Below are 25,561 nucleotides of genomic sequence, written 5' to 3'. Positions count from 1 at the left end.
AGAGGTTAAAAAAAAAAAATATATATATATATATATATATATATATATATATATACACACATATATATGTACATATACATGGATGTTAAAAAAATATATATGTATATACATTATATATATATATATATATATATATATATATTCATGATGGTGATTAAATTATGGGCTAAAATTGAGGTAAAAATGACAGACCCACGGCCCTTTCATAAAGTGATATTGCTCTTTGCATTCTGACCCACACCTAATACGCACGGCAACCAGGTCAGCCTCGCTCTATTTCACCGGCAGCATAGTCTCAGCCCCCGTGAGCCATGGCAGGCACCATGGAACAGCAGTGCAGTTACACCCAAAGACCAGGGACCACAGCATCCCTTTGGTATGGAGTGGTTTAGCCCGTTCGGTTGACCACAAGCCACTGGCTTCAATGATGCCATTCTGTAACTAAAGACATATTTTTTAAAAAGAAAAGAAACAAGCCACTGGAATAAGAGAGTCAGGAAGCAGGCGGGCTTTGGAGAAAGGCAGCCTGGTGTGTTTCATTCCTGGCCGCACCATTGTGTGACCTAGGGAAAGCTCTTAACCTCTCTGGGACCCTATTTCCTCATCTGTAAAATGGGGCATGATCTTCCTTCGGAATTGTTGTGAGGAATCTATGAAATTATGCACACAAAGATCTTTGTACAGTGTTTGGCACACGGCAAATGCTCTTTAGATATAAGCTACCATCATATATAATTAGTTGTAATGGTGGAGAAGAATGGATGCTTCTCTGCTGAATCCAGGGACTGTGGCCACATGGTGTCCTACACCCAGAGTCCAGTCCCTTCGCTGATTAGAAGAAACCATGCTTTATCCCTTCTGTGAGCACAATTTAACTCTCTTCTTTCAGAGACTTGGATGTCCGCAGGCTGTCTCCTAAGAAATCAAGCAGGAAAACATTTATTATCTCAGGGAATTTTCCCTGGTTCTGGGTGCAGCCCAAACCATCCAGACAGAGACGCCTTTGTAGACACTCTGACGATGTATCCACTTCTCTAGGGCAGAGTCACTTTAAGCAAGCTGACAAGACTGATGTATATGCCAGAATGCTACAGACAGAGGTATTCGTGTAATCTATAGGACTCCATACATGTACTATTTATCTCACTGTAATAACACAGCAATATGAAGGGAGTGCCCACATACTGATTTTCAGTGCAGGTGACTCTACAAGCGTTTCCATGTTCCACGCCTGTGGGGTCAGTGCACGGTGACGCCGTAGGCTGAGTTTCACAGGAAAAAAGGGCATGATCAGAGCGAGATTTTGGCTGAACATGGAATCAAACAAAGAAGAATGATTGGAAGGGAATGTTTGCAAGGATCAACCTAATCCATTCCACCACAGGAAGACTGTGTTTTGCTGCCAAAAAACACAGCAATCCCTGAGCTCCGTTGGTTATAATACTCTCCATCTCTCCCCACGTGCAGGGTAATCTTGCCAATGGGTCTGGAATTTTTGTAGTCCCTTGGCCCCTTAATTCTGTCTCCCCACTCATCCCTCCAATGAGCTATGTTTTTTAGTGATTCTCTTCTGTTGGTCAATTGCCTGCTCTGGATAGACTTGTTTGCTGTTTAGTCATATTAATATCAGGAGTCAGGTAAAGAGTTAATGAGCACGAGGACAAGGTGATCTCTTTTTCTTTAGGGTATTTCTATAATCTCTAAGCCATTCTATGTTCTTTTTGTCTGATGGCAGCTGACGTCCAGTTATATCTAAGTTATTGCAAGAAGATTTATAGATTTCCTCCAGTACTGCCAATAAAAATGAATCTCTCTAGAGATTCCTACATTTTTTTCCTCTTTCATTATCTTCTCACATCCCCTTGACATCCTTCTTCTTCTTCCAAATCTCAAGTGGCACAAAGGTCATAGTTCTCTACAGGGCATCTTTAGGCTGGAAGTGAGAAAGAAAACTCTGCCCTTCCTTAGGCCCATTCTCACCCACATGTGCAGCAATAACTGCCCAAGAGGATGTGGCAAATAAAGAGCAGGTAATATCCCTCACACCAGCAAGTATCCTTTAGAAGTTTGTTTTAGGCAAGAAAATTAATTTAGGATTGGGGCCCCAGCCTTCTGCTGGCAAAAGTTGCATTTTATCAAGTTGATACATGAATTGATCGTGCAAGAATAGAGGGGTGTGATAGAGATATCTGTGACTGCCCGTAAGGGTTCTTCTGGTCCCAAAGGGAATGAAGTTTGTGTCAGAGGACATGCAAAGTCATCACAAATATATGTCACATTTGTGTGTCCAGCTTAATTGCTCATGGCTAAATGGAAAATAATAGAAATGAGGTTTTGTTGACATAAAGCATGAAACTTTGTCCTGGGAACTTTTGTCCTCCAAATAATTCCCAGCAATGTGGACTTTGGAAGGTGACTGACTTTGTGGAGTTTTAACAGGAAGAGTAAAGAGAACCAATTTAGAGGCTAAGAAAATTTCACAATGCCAGTGGACATTAGTGATTTCTTCTTTGTAGCATCAAAGGTGGAGGAGACGTAACTGCTCAGGAGGGGGAAACAGAGGCACTTTTCGTGCTGTCAGCGTCTTTCCTTTTCAAGGTCTCCACAATATGTGGTCCAGGTAAATCCAGTCAAAGATTACATTGCTCAGCTTACTACGGTACCAGGGAATGCTGTCCTGCTGAAACACAGGGTCTTCTGGAAAACTTCATTTCTCAGCATTGTACTGGACTGTTGTTTTTGGAAAATGATGTAATGGATCTACTGAAATAACACCCTCTGTCAATGCAATTGTGTCTGTGAAACCATCTAGCTGCTCTAATGAACATAAACTTTGAGCTATACTCATTAAGAGTAAGGTTACCAAGTGGATACTTAGAGGTGTCCCCGGGTCAAACCCATGGCTGCCTCTTCTCATTTTCCTCCTGTGCACTTGATCATTTTCTTTCCCACATACCCTTCATTTTCTTGGCTCTCTTTAGGAACTGCTTCCAACTTGCTTGAAATTGTTTGGGGCATTTTGTGTTTCTTCTCTTTCTCCTGCAGATTCCCTAGTAAACCATTCTTAAGCTCCTTTCCCTCACTGCTTCTCTCTGTTAACCTTCTGCCCACTTTCCTCTTCTATCAATACTCGCCAGTGTGTCTGCCTTCCAAGGAAGTCAAATAAACTATCTACTAATTGTTGGGGCACAAACTGCTTTCTTCATGTTGCCAGAGATTTATTTAGCTTAATTTCTTGAGTCTTATGCTTCACACGCAATCCCACGATCTAGACCTCCACCAAGAGTTCACAGAAAAGATTCCAAAATGAGGCATTTCTAAAACAGGTGCAGGGGGTTGGGATCAGTCAGAGATGAGTCTTGTTAAAAATAAAAATGAAGCATATTAAAAATTTTAAGAGTTTATTTGAGCAAAAATGGATTAAAATTGGGCAGCACCAGACCAGAAGTAGTTAAAAGCCTTCCAATGACAGGAGCTGGTAGAAAGACTTTTCTAGAGAAGGGGAAAAGCTAGGAAATTATTTGATTGACTATGGCACAAGTGTCTGTCTTATTTATGAAAACTTGGTTGGCTATTTGTGACTGGCTGTCCTTAGGTTTTTGATCTCTTACCTGTGAGGCATTTTAGGCTTAGGTTTTCATTTGCTTACTTTTGTTCCTAAGTCATCAAAGCCACCTCAGTCTAATGGTCTCCTTCTCGGATTCACAATTCCCCCCTTTTGATCATCCTCTCACACATGAGAGATTGGCCAAAGATTTGGTCTCAGTGACATTCGTAGTCACCATCAGGGTGAAGTTGTTCTTGTCTTATCACAAAAGCAGTAGGCTATGATGTCAGGTCCATGGAAGAATTGTTTTTTCTGTTCATCTCACTGTTCATCTTGTTTCTCTTTCTCTAAGCACAGTGAGACCATCTGACATACTGCTGATGGCCATGAACATGTACTTAAGACCCCTGAGAGAACACAACACACCAGGGAGATTATGGTGATGACTCTCAGGAGAATAAAGACAAGAGACTAAAGTATGTGCCTTAGTCAGGGCCCCCGTGAACCAAACCAGTTGGTGTCAAATGAATCAAAGAATGTACCCAAAGGGGCATCAACCTATTTTAGCCAAGAGAACTGTTTTCCAATGTCTTGCATTTGCTACAATCCCAGAGATGTTGGTCCAGGTAAAGCAGGAGGTATTTGCTATGGCACAGTCTCCTCCTCGTTCAATCAATAAATAATCTAAAGCAATTCTATGATCTAAAACCACCTTAGCAAGAGAGCCTAGGGACTTCTTTTGTGCAGCTATGGCCTTAGCAGTTTAGTCAGCAGTAGTTGCCAGGTTAAGGAGCGGTGTCTTTCCATGCATTAGCAGAGAGAAAAAGCAAATGGCAAAAGAGCAAAAGGAAGAGAGTTTTCATATTGGAGATGAAGATCTCGATCCGTGATCTTGGGAGAACTGTCCACTTTAAAGTGTTGTCTGCTTCTGGGGAGAACTCCTCCCGAGTCAATTTTAATTTTAGATCTCCAGCTGGTGTGTAGTTCCAAGAGTCGAGAGAAGTGTTTTTAATTGGGAGATATGGACCCAAGTGTCAAGGCCCTGGAGTTTGGCCTTGGAGTTTACCATCTGGGTAGTGTTCCAGGTTTGGTCCTTTCCTACAAGGTTCAAGGGCAGTCTTTGTTCTTGGTGACTCCAAGTCAGAAAGGTAGGCAAAAATTGGAAAATATTACTTTGGGGAGTCACACCCAGATATTTGAGAAAACTAGAAGAATTCAGAATCCAGTCCAGTTTGCAAGTATATAACAAAACCTCAATGACAGGGAACAGGACTAGAATTTAATACCCACAAGGGTGTGCTATACAGTTTTCCATTGACATATAATTTTTCTCTCTGCTAATGTTACACCCACTTGTATCAAGGTTAATCAAAGCAAGATTAAATTTGCTTGCAAAATAAGTCCTGTTTCATTAAATTTGGCCAATTTACATAAGAGCAGCAAGAATAGTGACTGACCATATAGGCTCTTTTTAAGGTAATTTTGCTGGGACTTTTCATTAAGGAATTCAAGGTTGGACTTTTAAAAGGCATCTCAGGACTAAGAAGCCAAGCCATCAGATTTTTCCTAGAATATCTATAGATTTGGGTGAATTGCTCTCTTTCTCAGGTACCCTGGGCCTGCCAGGAAGTGACCTTTATTACTCACCTGGAAAAGCTTGAAACCCTGTAAGCAAGATACCAGGTGGTTTTCCTAAGAGGCTTTATAGGTTCCATCAACCTTAGTTCCTTAAAACTGTCTGGGCACATCTGATTATATGCACACCATTCTTAAAGATGACATTCTAGTCAAAGCCTTCGTAATATAACCAGTATTTCTTATTGTATCCTGATAGAAGGAGAACAGATTCCTACTGAACATAAGCAAATAACCATATTACTATGAAAATAAGAAGAGTCAATAAGTTTCTGGAGGGATCAGGTAGGGAGACAAAGTAAATGTTTCAATTTTGTTTCAAAGGTATATTGTACCAAACTGATGTAAGTCATAGATGGCTTAAGAGAAAAGGGTTTCCTTAAACCTACAAAATCAAATCATTAAAGAACCAGCAATGTTTCAAATGGAGAGAATTGAAATTGAAAATTATAATCATCTTCGGGGCACCTGGGTGGCTCAGTCGGTTGGGCATCCGACTTCGGCTCAGGTCGTGATCTCGCGGTCCGTGAGTTTGAGCCCCTCGTCGGGCTCTGTGCTGATGGCTCAGAGCCTGGAGCCTGTTTCAGATTCTGTGTCTCCCTCTCTCTGCCCCTCCCCCGTTCATGCTCTGTCTCTCTCTGTCTCAAAAATAAATAAACGTTAAAAAAATTTTTTTTCGTCCGACTTCAGCCAGGCCACGATCTCGCGGTCCGTGAGTTCGAGCCCCGCGTCGGGCTCTGGGCTGATGGCTCGGAGCCTGGAGCCTGTTTCCGATTCTGTGTCTCCCTCTCTCTCTGCCCCTCCCCCGTTCATGCTCTGTGTCTCTCTGTCCCAAAAATAAATAAACGTTGAAAAAAAAAATTTAAAAAAAAAAAAAAAAAAAAAAAAAAGGGGCGCCTGGGTGGCGCAGTCGGTTAAGCGTCCGACTTCAGCCAGGCCACGATCTCGCGGTCCGTGAGTTCGAGCCCCGCGTCGGGCTCTGGGCTGATGGCTCGGAGCCTGGAGCCTGTTTCCGATTCTGTGTCTCCCTCTCTCTCTGCCCCTCCCCCGTTCATGCTCTGTGTCTCTCTGTCCCAAAAATAAATAAACGTTGAAAAAAAAAAAAATTTAAAAAAAAAAAAAAATTTTTTTTAATTAAAAAAAAATTATAATCATCTTCAGTTCATTGAATCTCATGTTAGTAGTTCTGGTTCTGCCCGAATACAGCTTTTCCATTAGACTTCTGGAAATTCTTACCCTATTGTTTAGTGGTATAATCTCCAAGTCACCAGAAACCTGTATTCCAGAGTACTTGTCAGGATGTCTCCACGAATCTCCCTGAAGACAAAGAACTTCTGCAAAGTCAAACGGTAACTGTCTGTAGAGAACGAAAAGACTTAAATAAATGGCCATGGCTTCAGATCTCATGAGAGTTCACTTCACACTTCACAGGAAAAGTTAGGGATTTCTGTGGCATACCACAATTTATGATAATAATTAGACATCGAGGGTACCGACAAGTTACTATGAACTTCAATTTCTGGAACACCTTTATTCGTAGCAAATGTCCATGCACATATAGCTTCAGAAGGTTTATCATCACTTCTTATTTGACAAGGCTTCCCATGTAATTGAACATGACAAATACACCTAATTAGTCTAACATCTCCTTTACAAGGTGAAAGACAAATCCATTGAGATTTTCCAGGGACCTTTGACAAACCTCAAAGTTAGTCTGAGGTCAAAGAGCTCCAATTAGACTTTTATTTTTAGAAAACTGTCAAAATGTCAAAAATTTTGAACATTTGATTAAATAAGATCACAGATCATTGTGAAATAATGCTTAATTATCTATTTAACTGAAGTGATAATAGAAGATTGTAAAGGCAAATAAAGAAGATTACATAGTTATGAAAAAAACTGAGCTCTTTTAATACTGAGAAGACTAGTGGGGCGCCTGAGAGGCTCAGTCGATTAAGCATCCGAATCTTGGTCTCAGCTCAGGTCATGATCTCACAGTTTGTGGGTTCAAGCCCCGCATCAGGCTCTGTGCTGGCAGCACATCCTGCTTGGGATTCTGCCTCTCCCTCTCTCTCTGCCCCTGCCCCTCTGCCTCTTGTGTGTGCCCACTCTCTTTCTCAGAATAAATAAACTTAATTTTTTTTTTTAAATACTGAGATGACTAGTTTTCCCAAGTAATCAAAGACCTGGTAAAAGGAAAGGAAGCACAGGAAATTATGTTGGTAAGACACAAAATCTTTACTGTCCAGGGAGATTACCCAAAATGTAAAGAAAAACTTTGCGTGATACCTTATCAAGAGCAGTCCGATAGGCCAAGAAATCTCTCTGTTTTTAACAGAGAGAAAAGCCAAATTTTAATTTTGTACCAGTGTACTTTGGATATTAAGGCTCACTCTTACAAACTTAAATAAATCCATTTTCTCTCAGCCAGTTTGACCACACATCAAATTTCTTATCCAGTGTCCTTTTCCAGAAGCCCTCTACAACTTTTTGTATCTATTCAGGTTTCATGCTGAATTTTTCTCTTTCTCATTCTGGAACAACATTCTAATTTAGGTAAAAATTACTCTCTTTTTCCCTCAGCAAAAACATGTCCTCCGTATATTTCCTTATTCAAAAAACACATCTTACTTACCTTACCTCCTTTTCATACACAGTTGTTACCTTTCACCCTTATTATCTCTAGTAGTTTTAATTACATATATTGACTAGAATTCTTTAAAAAAATTTGTTGATGTTTATTTTTGAGAGAGACAGAGTGTGAGTGGGGGAGGGGCAGAGAGAGAGGAAGACACAGAATCCGAAGCAGGCTCCAGGCTCCGAACTGTCAGCACAGAGCTTGATGTGGGACTCGAACTCATGAATCATGAGATCATGACCTGAGCTGAAGTCAGATGCTTATCCGACTGAGCCACCCAGGTGTCCCTGTTGATTAGAATTCTTAACTGCTAGAAAATTTAATTTCTAGTGAAAACCAAAAAAATGAGCAATTGTGTTTCACCAGCATTCTGTGGGTTGGCAAATTTATCAGTACATTCCATAATTTCTGAAAGTACGTTCTTAGCAAATTTTTCAATGTGGCACAAGACATGTTTACTAACAGACCCAAATATCTTCAGTTCATGTATAATAAAAAGCCAAGAGTAGATAAATCTATGTTTAGTGATTAATGTTTTAGTGTTTTATCTTATTTAGAAATGATCTAGATATTCAGTCAATATCCATCATTTAACCTAACTTAGTATAACTTTAAGGTTTCAAGTTACCAAAGAAATTTGGAAACTATTTTGAAGGTGGCCTAACACAAAACACAATTTGTTGAGAAGTTTATTTATAAACTTTTATCTTGCTTACATATATTTACCTGTTCTTTAAAAACAACACATTTTCCATAGAATTTATTTTACCTATTTTTTTGTGCTGTACCTTTTATTCACATGACTTCTTCATTCCATAACTGGAAGCTTATATTTCCCACTCCCCCTTAATCCATTTTGCACATCCTTTTTCCCCTAACCCCACTGGTAACCACTGAGGGGTAGGGTTAGGGTTAGGGTTAGGGTTAGGGTTAGGGTTATAGTTAGGGTTATCAGTTTGTTTTCTGTATTTATAGGTCTGATTCTGCTTTTTATTTGTTCATTTGCTTGCTTTTTTCTTAGATTCCACATATGAATGAAATCATAACACATTTGGATTTCTCAGGCTGACTTATTTCACTTAGCATAATACCCTCTATGTCCATCCATGTTGCTGCAGATGGCATGATCTCATCCTTTCCCTTTTTAATGGCTGCATAATATTCCATTCCACATATATATCATAACTTTCTTACTCATTCATCTACCAATGAAACCTGGGTTGGTTCCATATCTTGGCTAATGTAAATAATGTGGCAAAAAATATAGGAATGCACATATCTTTTCAAATTAGTGTTCTTGTTTTCTTTGGGCAAATACCCAGTAGTGGATTATTGGATCATATGGTAATTCTGTTTTTAATTTTTTATGGGACCTCCATACCGTTTTCCACAGTGGCTGCACCAATTTCCATTCCCACCAACAGTGTACAGTGTTCCTTTTTCTCCACTTTCTTGCTAATACTTTTTATTTCTCGTATTTTTGATTTTAGCCATTTTGACATGTGTCAGTTATAGCTTCTTGTGGTTTTAATTTGCATTTCCCTGACAAGTAGTGATGTTGAGCATCTTTTCATGTGCCTGTTGGCCTTCTGTATGTCTTCTTTGGGAAAATGTCTATTCAGCTTCTCTGCCCATTTTTTAACTGGATTGTTTGCTTTTTTAGTGTTAGTTTATCTGTTGTTAACTATTATAAAATATCTAACTCATGAAAATTTCATTATACTTTAAACAGCTAACCATCATCTTAAGTTCTTTTTTTTTCCTGACAAATTTTATAACAGATAATATAAGTATATGAGACTTTTTCTAAACCCAGGTAGAATAAAATTTGTATGTGTGCATTATATTTAATGTTGACAACTCTGAAGATGTGTCTGTTTTAATTAAACCAACAAAACTTACACTAGCTTTTATTTACCAAAGACTTCCCTAGATGATGTAAACTTGAAAAACATTTGGACTAGCTTCTGTATTTCTGATAGAACACTTAATTTATATGAGCACTTACTTTTCTTTAGACCATTTAGAGCTTTTACAAATGAAGTCTGGTGATATCATCTGGCAATACAATAGTGATACATCTATGACATACATAAACATGTAGACAGATAAAAAAAGAGATTTCTAGCTTTTATTTTAAAATTTTAGCCATTGAACAGATATGATGAATATAAAACTTACTAGTTTACAAAAGAAGAGTTGGGCCCCAATTGTGTTTCTGGCAGATGGGATGAGTTAAACTTACCTGCTTAGATGGGTTAGACTTTTTGCTAATAATTGTGGAGAAGCCCTTAAAGATTTTTCATTCACTTAGTCTCCAAATAGCTTTTCTTCCAAATAAATACGATCTCCTTGAAGCTTGCATTTCACCCAAAGATATCACTCTGGTCCCTACAGAAAACCAGGTAGAACATTTGTATCTCAAAGGCACAGAGAAAAGACATATTTTCTCCAAGAAGTTTTGTTTCCAGTGTCTTGATCTTTGACAATATCTGCAAGCATTTGGATATGAAAATGGGGGGCTTGGGGATTAATAAAAATAACAAGTGGGCTTTGAACCAGACTAAATTTGTAAGACCAACACAGTTGCTTTTAATTCTTAAGAAAAATGGGGTTGCAATGAAAATGATATAGAAGGGCTCATGCATCCATCCAACCACATTATCTACCGTTTGCTTCTTTACACCAGGGAGATGATTTCCAGCTAAGAAGGAAATCAGAAAATGTCTATCCCATTTTATCTTAGGTGTGAAGGTCCTGTTAGATTCTGAATATTGACTTCCAATTTGACCAACCTCTGACCATAGAACTCATTTAAAAAAAAAAATCCCTTTCAAATATTTTATTATCAGGTTTTAACCTGGACAAACAGTAAATATTCCTGGAATTCTTTAACTCTTTCTTTTCCCTTTTCCTTTTAAACCAAAAGAATACCTAGGAAGTGAATTGAAATCAGAACCAATAAGTCCTCTATGGCTTAACTACAGACATAAGCGTCCCAGTTTGGATTCAAAAGACACAGCTGTACCAAGATCCAGAACCGCTTGCAAAGATAACCAAAAGAAAGAAAGACTTAGGCAATTCCCATGAGAGCTGCCGGCAGTCAGTAGGATGCTAAACTGAAAATCATATTCTCAGGATCCCTAACGCAAGAACCTCCCTGCCCCAGGCAGACCGAAAGCCAGGTCGGTTCTCAGGACACAAAATGAGACAAACAAGAAAGCGATAGCTGTCCCTGGGAGAGAAAGGATTGACAATCAATGGGTACCCCAAAACCAAATTCACAACAGTCTTAATTTAGAACAAAAGGGGCAATATGAAATATCACCTCCTTCTCTTGACTGGGCCCTACAGATAGAGATCCAGGAACCTGACTTGATGAGGAATTCTCACTCTCCAACGGTTTCTGCTAATTTTCCCAGGATCCCATGTGCAGGTTCCAGAGGGAATGATGTGTCTTTGTGTTCCCATCTGCATTGCCAGAGACTGTAGGGGAAGAAAAATAATTTTCTCTCTACATTTCTGAGTTCTTGGCTGAGAACCCTTTTTCTCCAGGCCACCTTATAAATGGATAAGCTTATCCAGGTTACAAGTTTTCCACTGTGGCAACGGTAACTCTAGATTATGTTTGGTAAGATTAGCCCATTTGTTCAAACACAGGTCTGGGACTATAATTTTTATACATAAAGTTAGAGACAGTAGGCCCACGTGGATGAGTCCCAGACTCTCTGCCTTTGAAGGAACCCATTTCCTTTCCCCCTTTCTTTAAAAAACAAAAACAAAAAACAAAAACACAAAACTTTACCTGAGGCTTGGCTTCCCACTGGACCCAGTCAGTTTTAAGTTGGACTCAGTATGCCTCTGGACTCAGTCTGGTAAAAGAAATGCTCAAATAAAGTCTGACAGTTCATGATGCAAAAGCTGTGGAGCTGGGATACCTGAACAGGACTTACCTGGACTTCCAGATGTAGAAAAAATTAGTGAGCGCCATGGGCTAAGTGGGTACCTATGCCTGCTCTTTGCTTTTGCCCCTGGGGGACCACTAGGTTCTCCTTCAGATTCCTCTTCTGACACCAGAACTGCTAAAAGGTCAGCAGGGTCGTGTTAAAATTTTTAATTGTTTTGAGCAAAACTGACTTAAATTGGACAGTACCCAGTCGGAGTGGTTAGGAGCCCTCCACTAGTAAGAGCTAAGGGAAAGACTTTTATAGAAGAGAGGCAGGGGCAACGCAAGGAAATTATTTGATTGGCCATAACTTAGGTGGCTGACTTATTGGGGAAAGTCCCATTGGCTGTTTGTGATTGGTTGTCCTTAGGTTTTGATGTTTTAACCTCGAAGCATTTCAGGCATAGGATTTAGTTTGCTTATATGGGTTACGAAGGCATTAAAGTCTTAGTCTAATGGCCTCCTTGTAACTTAATCTAACAGTATGGATCTTCAGTCAGCCTGTTCCTTCATAAAAACAAAAACAAAAGGCAAATATAAAAAAATGGTGGGTTTGGGGGCACCTGAGTGGCTCAGTCAGTTAAGCGTCTGACTCTTGGTTTTAGCTCAGGTCATCATCTCATGGTTCGTGGGTTCAAGACCCACATCAGGCTTTGAGTTAACAGCATGGAGCCCTCTTGGGATTCTGTCTCCCTCTCTCTCTCTCTCTCTGCCCTTCTCCCCTTACTCTCTCTCTCTCTCTCAAAAATAATAAATAAATAAACATTTTAAAAAATGATGGGTTTGGCAATAATGACCTCAGATGTTATGTATGCAAGCTTATCTAGCACATCCCTGGCACTCAGCAAATGCTCAGAAAGCAGCAATTTTCTCCCCTTTACTATCAATCCCTGAACTTGGAAGCATGACTTTGTTACCTCTTATTTCTTATAACTTTTCCTCCTCCTCTCACTGTCCACATGCCTTCTACCAAATCGATGTTTTCTCTGAATGAAGGTTTTGCACTCCAATTTCCCCTCTCCCAAGTATCCACTCATCGTGCAGTACATTCAACAAATACCTTACCTTTTTAAAGTGCTGAGTACATGATTCACAAGTCCTATTTTGTGTTTTTTTGCTCTTATATAGGCACAAAATTAGTCACATTGTCCCAAAGAAAGCTGTAATTTCATAAGAGAAAGCCACAAGAGATGCTAAGCTTAAGCTGGGTGGAAATACATTTGGGGTGTCCCTCCTGCTGTTCTCACCCCATCCCCACATTCCACTACATCCTGCTTTACTTGCTTTTTTGGGTGGAGGAACAGCAGGGCACAGGGGATTAGGAGGTTCCCGGAAAATAATTGAAAACTTGTCCACAGCTAGACTTCAGATAATTAATAATAATGATAATTCTTAATTTGTTGTATCTTACTCCCCCCAGGCCTTCTTCTAAAGCTGTAATGATGCATTCCATTGTGTAATCACCAGGATCCTGTGAGGCAGGTCCTCTGAATACGCCCACATTAGGTAGGGAGGCAGGTCAGAGAGGAAACAGAGGCAAATTAGATGCTGTGCCCAAAGTCACATGGTGGGACTTGAACTCAAGCAGTCAGGGTGTTGAAAGCTCCTGTATTGCTGTCTCGAAGGTCAGAGAAGGAGTGGAATCATAGAGGGGCTGACACAATCTAAATTTTAATGGGATCCTGGAGGAATCTGGAGGACAATTCTATCCTGGGGGGGAAGGAATGAGGGGTGATTAGCCAGCCACCGGGCCTGAGGTTGAGAGGATAGTCATTCTGGTTGGTCTTCAGGTATTTGGTATTTGCCTCCAGGCTAATCCAGCTCACCTACCCTGAACCCCACAGTACAGACCTGATTGGCAGAGGATGTGGCCAGGAAGCCTGGCGCTCGTGGCTTGCTGGGCCGCTGAGGGTCCTGCTTTATTTATTTAAATTTTTGTTTAAATTTTATTTAAATCCAAGTTAGTTAACACATAGGGTGATAATAATTTCAGGAATAGAATTTAGTGATTCATCACTGACATATAACATCCAGTGCTCATCCCCACAGGTGCCCTCCTTCATGCCCCTCACCCATTTAGCCCGCCCCCCCCCACACCTCCCCACCAGCAACACTCAGTTTGTTCTCTGTATTTATGAGTCTCTTATGGTTTGCCTCCCTCTCTGTTTTTAATCTTATTTTTCCTTCCTTTCCCCTATTTTCATCTGTTGTGTCTCTTAAATTCCACATATGAGTGAAATCATATGATATTTATCTTTGGGGGGGGGGGGTTCTGTTTTGAAGTGTAGTGAGTTGTCCCTGCCCCACCAGCAGGGTTTGAGAAAACTTGCTTCCTTCTACTCACACTTGACATCTTCAGGTGTTTTCATCTCTGTCAAATTAGCATAGGAAGGACATTCTCTCACTGTTTGACTTAGTATTCCTTGTTTGCTGGAAAGGAAGAGTATTTCTCTGTGTATTTAGCAACGGTTTTTATTTCTTCTCTGAATTGTCTGCTTATACCTTCTGCCCATGTTTTCATTTTTTTCTCCTATCCTGTTTGCCTTTCCCTTATCGATCTGTAGGAGGTTTTTCGTTGTTGTTGTTTTTAATACATAATTCTGGATAATAATCCAGAACATGTTGCAGCTTGTTATGTATGTTGTAAATATTTCTTCTCTGCTTCTCATTTATATTTCAACTAATTCAAAGTGTTCTGTGTTGTACAGAAGTTCCCTACAGAAACATTCACTCATGTGAGCAAGGATATTTAATTTATGGTAGTGAAACTTGTAATCAGGGGGAAAAGCTGAAGCAACCTGAATTTCCTTCAGCGGTGGAAGCCTACTTAAATTGTATGCATTCATTCTGTGGCCTGCTTCGTAGCACTTAAAAAGAATGAATGAATCTCCTTTTATTAATATAGAAATACCCTCTAAATGTATTGTGGTGTGAAAAGCAGATTACAGAATGAGAGCTTAATACTTACTGTGTATTAAAAATATATGTAGACGGGGCGCCTGGGTGGCGCAGTCGGTTAAGCGTCCGACTTCAGCCAGGTCACGATCTCGCGGTCCGTGAGTTCGAGCCCCGCGTCGGGCTCTGGGCTGATGGCTCAGAGCCTGGAGCCTGTTTCCGATTCTGTGTCTCCCTCTCTCTCTGCCCCTCCCCCATTCATGCTCTGTCTCTCTCTGTCCCAAAAATAAATAAACGTTGAAAAAAAAATATATGTAGACAAGTAACAATACTAGTATTTTTGACACACACACACACACACACACATGTGAGAGAGAGATTGAGAACAGAGCCTGGAGATATAGCTTTCTTTCTTTCATTATAGGAATATAAAGATACTCTGATGAGAATAGTTCTTGAAAATATATACAAAAATTAAAAACCATGGTTACTTCTGTGGAGAAGGGGGTGATAAAAGATGTAGGGGTAGTAAGGGCCTCTGCCTTATCCATGATAGTTTAAAAATTTACAAGGATATTGTTCATGAACTTTGTATAACTTAAATTAATTTTCAAAAAAGGAAAGAAGTGAAATAAGTCAGACAGAGAAAACCAGATATTGTGTACATGGAATCACTTATGCATGGAATTTTTTTAAAGTTTATTTATTTTGAGAAAGAGAGAAAGAGCAAACAGGGGAGGGGAAGAGCAAGACAAAGAGTCCCAAGTAGGCTCCTTGCTGTCAGCACAGAGACCAACACGGGGCTCGATCTTGCAAACATGAGATCATGACCTGAGCTGAAATCAAGAGGCAGAGGCTTAACCGACTGAGCCACCCAGGTGCCCCATTTACACATGGAATTTAAAATTTTTTTTTCAATGTTTATTTATTTTTGGGACAGAGAGAGACAGAGCATGACTGGGGGAGGGGCAGAGAGAGAGGGAGACACAGAATCGGAAACAGGCTCCAGGCCCTGAGCCATCAGCCCAGAGCCCGACCCGGGGCTCGAACTCACGGACCGCGAGATCGTGACCTGGCTGAAGTCGGACGCTTAACCGACTGCGCCACCCAGGCGCCCCTACACATGGAATTTTAAAAAGCCAAACTCGTGAAGCAGAGAATAGTATGGTGGTTGCCAGAGGCTGGGGTTTGGGGAAAGTGGGTAGGTGCTGGTCAAACGGTCCAAACATCCAGTTATAAGATACATGACTTCTGGGGCGCCTGGGTAGCTTAGTCGGTTAAGCATCCGACTTCAGATCATGATCTCATGGTTTGTGGGTTTGAGCCCTGCGTCCAGCTCTATGCTAACAGTTCAGAGCCTAGAGTCTGCTTCAGATTCTGTCTCCCTCTCTCTCTGCCCTCCCCTGCTCACACTCTGTCTCTCTCAAAAATAAATATTAAAAAAAAAAAAAAAGTGAGTTCTGAGGATGTAACCTCCACACCACAGCGTGGTGACTAGAATTAATCATACTGTATTGTATACTCGAGGGTTGCTAAGAGAGTGGATCTCGAATGTTCTCACCATATGCACACAGAAAATGTAACTACGTGAAGTGATGAATGCCTTAGCTAATCTTATTGTGGTAATCATTTCACAAGTGTATACATGTATCAAATCATCATGTTGAACTCCTTAAACTTACACAATGTTACATGTCAATTCTAAGTCAGTAAGGAAAAAGAAAATAAGAAAGAGGAAGGCATTCCCATACTAGTGGTAGAAAAGTTAGAAGAGGCAACTCAGAAACCTGGGCACCAGTCAGTAGCTGAGAGTGATAATAATAATGCATAAACAGCAGCAAGAAACTGCAAACGCTTGCATGGCACTCGCCACACCGTTCCGAGCACTTTGCGTGCATTGCCTCACTTAATCCTCAAAAAAGTGTCATTATTTCCAACAGGCACACAGCCAGGCTCCGGATCCTACCTTCTACCATGAACTCACACCAAAGAGCTTTCTCTTAACAGAATAACACCTCCGTAGAGTAATGCTGACAAATGAAGTTCGCGGTCTCTAAAGTCTCGCGTTGTTTGAGCTTCCGGTTTCCGGGAGCCAAACAGGGAATGCGGGGCCACCTGACCAGAAGAGTCCAGGAGAGCGGAGAAGGCCTTTCTGTGTGTGGCTGCCTTCACGCTTCTTCCCTGGCTTTGCCAGCCCCCCTGCCTAGTTCTGGCCCACGTATGGAGAGATTCTACCCCATGTACTTTTTCCTTAGTCTCTGTAAGACCTTGAGAAAAGGAGATGGTTTCCCACAGTCCCTAACTAACAGGTGAGTACACTCTAATTTTGTTTGCAAATTCCACAATTCAAATTTATTTCTCTCCTCTTACCAAAACCTTTCAAGACCAATGGAAACGCAGTAATGACCATTTCAAGAAGGTGGAAGGGCAATCAGCATTTCGTGAGCCCTTCTTTTGTACCAGACACTGTGTTGGGCACATTGTATAAGTTATAGCTCTGTCAGCTAATACAGTCTTTACTCCTGGTTCCCCAGTGAAGGAAGTGAAGGGAACAGCTGAAGTGGCTTTTCCACTACTCAAAACGGTGTGCCCACCTGTTACAGGTCCTCGCCTGCCCCTGGTGCAAATGACTATGGTTGAGATTGCAGAGGCTTTCTATTTCAAAATTCCCTTCCTAGACCTTTCTTAGTTCTGCAGAGCAAAGGGGAAGAAAGGGAGTGCGCAACAACTCTATTTCCAACCAGGATATCCCTAAGCACCTTGTCCAGATCTTGGCAGACAGACAGAATTTTATACATATAAGCGTATCCTGCACACCAAAGGTTACAGAAATTAAGGGGAAAAAAATGGAATACCTCCAAGGTTGACTCCAGGAGTTAGAGGAACGGCAAAAGTAAGAGTAACAAAAGGATAAAACTAGGATGCCACAGAAACAGGATAGGTCTGGAGGTAGGCCCATGGCGACTGGGGTGACAATGAAGCTCAAGGTTTACAGAAGGGATGGTCTATAAGTAAGGAAGGCTTGGGTCTAGTTAACCAGCTCTACTGTTAGACGTCTGGGTGTCTTTAGGCAAGTTACTTCACCTCCCTGAGCTTTTGCTTCCTGGTTAGAAAAACAGAAATAATATTAACCCCAAAACATGGACTGATATGAATTTTACATGAAGTATTGAGTAGGACACCGTGTTCTATTCTGCCAGGAAGTAGAAACTCAATGTGTCCCACGACTCCTTTCCCACAAAGTTTTAAAAGCTGGGTGCCTGGGTGGCTCATTCGGTTGAGCCTCCAACTCTTGATTTCAGTCTCATATCATGATCCCAGGGCTGGGGGATCAAGCCCCATATCAGGCTTGGAGTCTGCTTAATACTCTCTCTCTCCCTCCTCCTCCTCCTCCTCCTCCTCCTCCTCCTCCTCCTCCTCTGCCTCTCTTCCCTGCTTGCATGCCCTCTTTCTCTAAAATAAAATTTAAAAACAGAAAGGTGCCTTATGAACAAAGTGATCATATAATTTATCACCAAAACCAGAATATTTTTGAGACAGAAAGGAACCACTGTTTATAATCACATCAGAATAACACACATGAATTGAAATTGTCCCAGGAGAACAAGTCACACAGGCTGTTAGAGAAATTTATGGTCCAAAAATGCCACAGGGCCTTGCTGCCCAATACACCCAGAAGCTTCTAAGAGGGGAGTCAGAAGGGAAATGAAGTCCACAGATTGAAAGAAACAGACATGCTGCCTTAGAGGTAAATAGGGGCTAAGAAAGAAAAGAATTTAGTTTGGGTCTGGGACATAATTGAGTTAGTGTTGGAAACAGAAACTGGAGACAGAAAGAAGGAAAGAAAGGCCCAAAGAACCCCGATCTGAAATGAAACTACATACCTACAATTTGCCTCTCTGCATTTTGGAGTTCGTTATAATATAATAATCCATGTTCTTACATTCCAAACAGCTGGTTATGTTTTATACACTTGATGACTCATTTTTAAAGGGGGATCTGAAGCAGAAATATTAAGAGATCAAGGTTTACAAAACCAGAATGAAAAGTTCAAGAAGCCCTACTCATTCAACGGTAGATAGTAACCTCTGCTGGATTTGCCAGGTTCTGTCCTAGAGATTCCTACCACATAACATTAAGACCCTGGGCAGCAACAGGCTGGATCTTTCTCTTGCATTGTATTATGGCAATCCCCCAAGAGTGGCTTTCTGTGGCAGTCTGTGATCTAGCAGTTTTATATGTGTGTGCTCTGTGCATGATATGGTCCAGTCCCCTCAACCAAAAGGAGCTATCAGTATGTGCCCCCCCAACACCCCCACCACAGCATACATGTGGGCAGATGGAGGGCGTGTGGAACAGGGAGAAGAAAGCAGGGCTAGCTCCTGCAGAGATTAAACACAGCAAAATGGGCCTTTACCTATGGAGATCATTTTTGAAAAGGTCCAAGAGACAAAACTCGCTTTGAGGCAACCTATTTTTCCAAGGCAAGCAAGAATGAAGCAAGGGGAATTCAAGTCTAAAACACATTAAATTTCAAGCAGTTGACACTAATTCCAAAACTTACAATGAGATGCAGGCTACATAATGAAAAATTATGGAGGAGAATCTTCCCTCCCCAACTTCTGTGTCAATGCAGGAGGATTTTTGTAAAAACTGAAAAGTTGAATTTTGAGGATTGGCTGTTGGGTAACATTTCAGCACCAACATGTTTTGCTTGTTTTAAGGGTAAATTTCTTCCCAAATTTTTATTTAATTTGCTTTCAAAAATGTGAGTATAAATATATGTACCCATTGTAGACACACACACATGCACACATACACACACACATACACACACGCATACACGCACGCATACGTGCAGTATGTCCAGAAAGTCTGGAGACAATTTTCTTTTCGACAAATTAAATATGTCTTTGACAACATTATGCATGCTCATCTATCTTTCCAAACTTTAGGGACATCTTGTAGACCTAATACCATTTTTATTATTTTTATTCTAATTTTCTATTTTGTATTTGACCTCAATCTTGGCATTTGTGACTTTGCCAAGCACAGTGCTTTTTTGGAACGAAGCTCCTATGTATTGTCCAGAGATGACATCAGCGTTGTTAAAATAAATCTTATAGTTTGGATGCTGGATCCTTTATTTGGGGTATTTTTCATTAGTCTACACACACACACACACACACACACACACACACACACAGGTCTTTTTTAACAATTCTTATTCACTGGTTTCTTTCTTTCTTTCTTTTAAATATTTATTTATTTTTGAGAGAGACAGAGAAAGAATGCAAGTGGGGCAGGGGCAGAGAGAGAGGGAGACACAGAATCCGAAGCAGGCTCCAGGCTCTGAGCTGTCAGCACAGAGCCTGATGCAGGGCTCCAACTCATGAGCTGTGAGATCATGACGTGAGCCGGAGTCAGATGCTCAACTGACTGAACCACCCAACCACCTGGTTTCTTTCTTTATACTTATAGCTACAATTCACCGTGTCCCTGTCATGCCAGGCAGTGTACTAGAAATCTCACACATATTCTCTAATTTTTATGAAAACACTGAAGGATATTATAAATAATTTTCCAGTTGAAAAAAAAAACAAAACTTTGTTTGATATTCTCTTCATGTTCCTGTTGTCTTTGTAGCCCTGACCCACCCAGTCACCAAATCCTGTTGGTTTTTCCTCCTAATTGCTGAGTAAATCCATCCCAACATCACCATCACTGCTAGATCTACCCCTTCTGGAACCCCCACATCTGCCTACAGCTGCAATGACCTTCCAAGTGGTCTGGACCTCTGGCCTTAACTTCCTTGAGGGGATTTACTTAGCACATAACTGTTGTAGTATCACTTACTTACTTGAACTCTGGCTCCTCTCATTGCCTAATCTGGCTTCTGGATTAAATCTTTCCAATATTTCTCCCCATTCTCTAACTTATACACTAGAACTCCCCCCAAGCATACCATTCCTTCTTTCTATTTAAAATGTGTATGCTGTCCCTCTTTCTGATGCTCTCCACCATTTCCTCTGCCTTCCCTTCTTTTAAATGTTACTTGAGATGGTTTAGTCTACCTCTTGTCTTCATCTTTTTAGTTTGAGGAGGAAAGGATCTCTGAGGCAGAATAAAGAGAAGACACCCAACTAAATTTTATACTCTCACCTTATTGGTATAAAACTGACCCAGAATATGTACCCTTAAATACCATAATAAATTTAAGCAAATAAGTGGTTAAACAGGGTAAATTTCTGTCACCAGCAATAGATGACTAGTTCCTCAAGGATCAAACAGTGGCTGTGGTAGCCAGTTTCCAAGATGGCTCCTGATAATCCCTGCCTCCTGTGTATTGCCTGGTGTAGATCCCTCTACCACTACCTCACAATAGCAGGATTTGTCTGTGGGACAAAGAGAAAATAGCAGAAGTACTAATATGTGATACTAAGGCTTCTGCTTTGCTCTATCTCTGTCTCTGTTTCTGTCTCTCTGTCTCTCACTCTTGTCCCTTGCTCAGGGGAAAGCAACTCATGTGGCTCAGGGGGAAAAACTCATGTGGCCCTAAAGAGAGCTCCACCTGGCAAGGATTTAAGGCCTCCTGCAATGACCACCTGAGGTTAGCCATATTTGAAGTAAGCCCCAGTCAGACCTTCAGATGACAGCAGCCTGGCCAGCATCCTGCCTGCAACTTTATAAGAGATCCTGAGCCAGAACCATCCAGCTAAGCTCTTTGTAGATTTCTGATGCTCAGATGTTGTGTAAGGTAGCAATACTTATCGCTGTTTTAGATCACTAATTTTGGGGGTAGTTTATTTTGGTACATTGGCTAGCAAATGCAGCACCCCAATCTGATCAACATGCCTTTCACACCTCGTGAATCTATGTCAGGGACCTATTCTGGGAAGGGGCCTGGCGTCTGGAAAACCTTAGGAACCACGAACCTAAATGTAAAGACAGCTGCTGCTTTCTGCTTGAAATTTCTGATTATAATCTAGTGTTGGAAACACAGTTATAGATACCATTTCAGGAGAAAATTAAAAAGGAGAAAACAGCATTTTATAAAAGTAGCTGGCAGAGGGCGGGCAGAGTGAGCTCAAATGTGCAGATTTTGGCTGCCTGGGCTCCAGTCTCCGCACTAACTCATCACGTGACTTCGAGCAAGGTCTTCAACATCTGTTGCCTTGTCTGTAAATTGGGGATAAAGAATGAGGGTGGACACTTTCACAGAGAAGGAATCTGTGTCATTGAGGAGGGAAATAACCCCTCATTAGAGGCAGCCCCTCTCTAGAACTTGTGGGCTTGTCCATGATACTGTGCCGTCTTTCAGTAATAACATCATTCACTTCGTGTCAAAACTCAAACCAGAGGCTGTGACATAATCCTCAATTAGCCAATGGCATTGGTTATTTGTTTATTTAAACCAGTAGCTCATTCCCAGCCCTGAAAACCACGTGGTTCTTTAGTTTCTCTAGGATAGCGTGGCTGCCCTGCTCCAGGATTGTTCAGGAAAGGTCAGGGTTAAGCAAGGCAGGGGAATGAGTAGAGACAATGTGGTATCTTCTCCACAATTTATTTCCACTTCAAAATATACAGTTCTCTATCTTTGGAAGTGTCCCTTAGGCCGTACTACTTAAGAATCCTTTCTACCAAAGCATTTTTGGTTTCTTTTTTCTCCCTTTGCTACCAGTTCATCCAGAAGGAGGATCAACTGCATTGGCTCCCAAAAAAGGAAGCCTGAGGATGAGAGGAGAGAATTGATTTTGTACAAAGCAAACTAAACAGCAGAACTCAAGGTCATCTCTGTTGGACACAAACACAGGAAATAGTAATATTTTATACAAGTACAGTTTGGCTTGGGTTAAGTTACTCAACACAAGCAGCCGTCTGTTGATAACCAACCAAGTAAAAAATGTTTCAACATAACTTCAGAAACGTTTTCAATATTTTTATCCCCCAAATTTGTTTCTCACTGATTTTGCTCCTTCTGATGTACTGTAATGCTATGGTGAGAAGTTCTGGATTTGACATACTGAAAACTACATGTGCATTTTAAATGTTCACATTCTGTTACTCATTATAGATAAACCATTGTGTCCCTTTGTCACAAAGTAACTTCTGCTTCAATGGGCCAGTTCCTGTATTGGCAGGAAGGGGGAGGGATGGGAAGGCAGCTGTCTGGATCTACAAGAAGACGACTCTGGCCTTTGCCAACTTGCAGAAGTGCATTCCCTTCTCGGATTTCATTATTTGGGGACATCTTATCTAGTTCTGCCACTCATGTGGTTGTTGATTCAAAATTATGAAAAGATGGGAATCTGAAGGTGCTGCTTGGCGGGACGACAGCATGACCTCAAGCATGGCAGCATTTCCATTCGGAGGCTTTAGAATTGCCACATGGTATGATCCCGGAAATAAGAGAAAATTGCAAAAATGAGAGGATTTAACTGCTGTTCCAACCACTACAGGTTCTCAGGACAAGACTTCAATTGTCACCCTAGGGGAAATAAGGTTCCAGAAGAGCTAGCTGGCTGCTGACATGCTGTAGAAACTGTTTACTTCTCTTTTCCTTCCTTTGTGTCTCAAAACTCACCAATTCCACAGAGACTCAAGAAAAAATGCTTAAAATGAGAGTAAATATTTTTACACATGTGGACCTTTGGGGGAAAAAAAGCAATAATACCCTGTTCAGCTGCTACTACACTCATAGACTTTTCTCAACTGTTTAATGTAATACAGTATTTGATTAGTTCAAAATATCCCCATCTGGGGTGCCAGAAGGACACTGAATGGTTATAGTGTGAAAGCCAAAAATCCCTACTTTGAAATTTCTAAAATATACTGATTTACTTATTTTTGATGGAGCTCATAATTGTGAAGGAGATAAAATGTCTTTAAACAGGTTCAAGCCTTTTCCACAATGCTAGTTTAATTACCAAGTGTTTGGGCCCAGGCAAGCCCCACTGGTCAGTGAAAATCTTAGTGATAAAATCTAGCCCCTACATGACTACCAAGGGTCAAGACTGTCAACATCTAGTAAGGTAAAAAGGCTTCCTTCATAGTCATCAGGAAAGCAAATAGGTGGTTCAGGAGCAATTAAAGTAGAAAGAATAAAAAATCTTCAGAAAACCCAGGGAAAAAATGAAAATGGACAGTTAAGAACTTTTGTAGCATCATTTCTTGGTAACATGCTCTAATATTAGGTTTACTGCACTTAGTAACAATAATATTACTAATATTGTCTGTATCTATATTTAACAATAATATCTAATATTAGGTTTACTGCACTTAGTAACAAATCTTAGGCCAGTGTGTATTATTTATTGAACCACTTTAAGGCTAGAAACTGACTCTAAACTATAGAAACTTGCCTGAGTAGGTGATGTATAAGACCCAGTTCATGGGTAGCAATGCTTCTGTAGAACATGTGCTGAGGTGACCAAATCAGGTGTGTTGAGTTCAAGTGTGAGTCCCCAGTTTTAAGCAGGAGATTGACGAATAACTATTAATCTTATGGAAGGTAGCTGGCATAATGAAGAAGTTGGAAAAAATCTAGGAAACTAGAAATGCTTGCCTTGGAGAGGAGATGTAGGAGGCATGATAGCTGTCTACACCTGGAAGGAAGCAATCATGGACAAGAGAGGGGAGCCTGGGTCTGAGTGGCTCCAAATGACAGAACTAGTGACAGAAGGTCTACACTGTATGGATCGCATTCTCAGCCCCACCTAGGGATCCATTTTCCCAAAACCAGAATCGCTGGCTATCAGAGCACACTGCCTTCTTAAGCAGTGAGAGGAAGCAGTAGATAATAAATAATGGACAGGTGAAGGTACTATAGAAGTGATTCTTGGATGGGGTGGAAAAATGAAGAGATCAAAGAGAGATTTCCAAACTATTTTCTGTATTTTAGCCCTCCTCTCAGGGCGCTAAAAAAGCTGAGTGGCACGGGTGAAATGGACCCCACACTCCCACTGCTTCCACAGAGCAATGGCTCCCTTCATATATTGTTGGTACTACACTTCCATGGAAGGCATACCTTGCACAGGGATCCCAAGGCCAAATAAAGCATTTTGAAGATCAGTAGCTTCCAAGCTGAGCTCTTTCACAGGAACTGAAAACCAAGAAGGGTGGCTCACTTTAGCAGAGCCACTCGACACTATCTGTGTCACATAGCGGGCCTCTGAGTAAATTTCACCTGTCTAAACTTTATACAGCCAAAATGTTTAAGCCATTGGCCTTGTTCACTTCCAAAATCTGGTTTAATTGTTAGACTTCTAGGACTTTGTGTTGCACGACAGACTCTAATATAATTTCTTAACCAACCATAGGACTATCTTGTAAATATAATTTACAATTTTTGAGATTGAGGTGAATTTGGGGGAGGGGGGATGGTAAACCGCCATTTCAGGAAATTGCAGAATGGAGTCTGGCCCACAAGCTAAAATTTGCGATAGGTCACAGCATAAATCTTAGGAAGATGCTAGGACAGTAATAGAAGAAAATAAGACTACTCATTTGTGTAGTGCTTTTTAGTATTTACGGAAGATCTTAATTTGCATTATTATATCTGATTCCCAGAACTACCCTGTGAAAAAGGCAGGACAGATAAAATCATTTTATTGTTCAAATGAGTAAACTGAGGCATAGCAATATTACACATCTTATAAAATTTCACATAAGTAGTACTTTATGAATATGTTCCTCCAAACTTGGGCCCTTGGTGTACTGAATTTTCTATAACCATATAACCTTAATTAGTCAATCTTATATCAATATCTGAAAACTCGAGTTGTTTTTCTCTTATATTTCAATTTAAAATTTAAAGCTACATTTAAATTTAGCCTTTCTGCATAAAAAATAATATTCTAACAGGACATTTTCTCTTCTGAAGGTCAGGTATTTTTAGACC

At 40.7% G+C, this 25,561-nt stretch overlaps 1 long non-coding RNA gene across 1 annotated transcript; it reads right to left on the bottom strand.

Annotated features, from left to right (window-relative positions):
* Window positions 1-532: 532 nt before the first annotated feature.
* LOC123607632 lies at window positions 533-9,903 on the bottom strand. Its single transcript, XR_006716822.1, has 3 exons — window positions 9,829-9,903; window positions 6,419-6,539; window positions 533-915 (listed from the first exon to the last, which is right to left on the bottom strand). It is a non-coding gene; the product is annotated as an uncharacterized LOC123607632 (long non-coding RNA).
* Window positions 9,904-25,561: the final 15,658 nt, after the last annotated feature.

The sequence above is a fragment of the Leopardus geoffroyi genome, chromosome A2 (assembly GCF_018350155.1).
Source record: "Leopardus geoffroyi isolate Oge1 chromosome A2, O.geoffroyi_Oge1_pat1.0, whole genome shotgun sequence".
Lineage (NCBI taxonomy): Eukaryota > Metazoa > Chordata > Mammalia > Carnivora > Felidae > Leopardus > Leopardus geoffroyi.
This window is presented reverse-complemented; position numbering and strand designations above follow the sequence as displayed.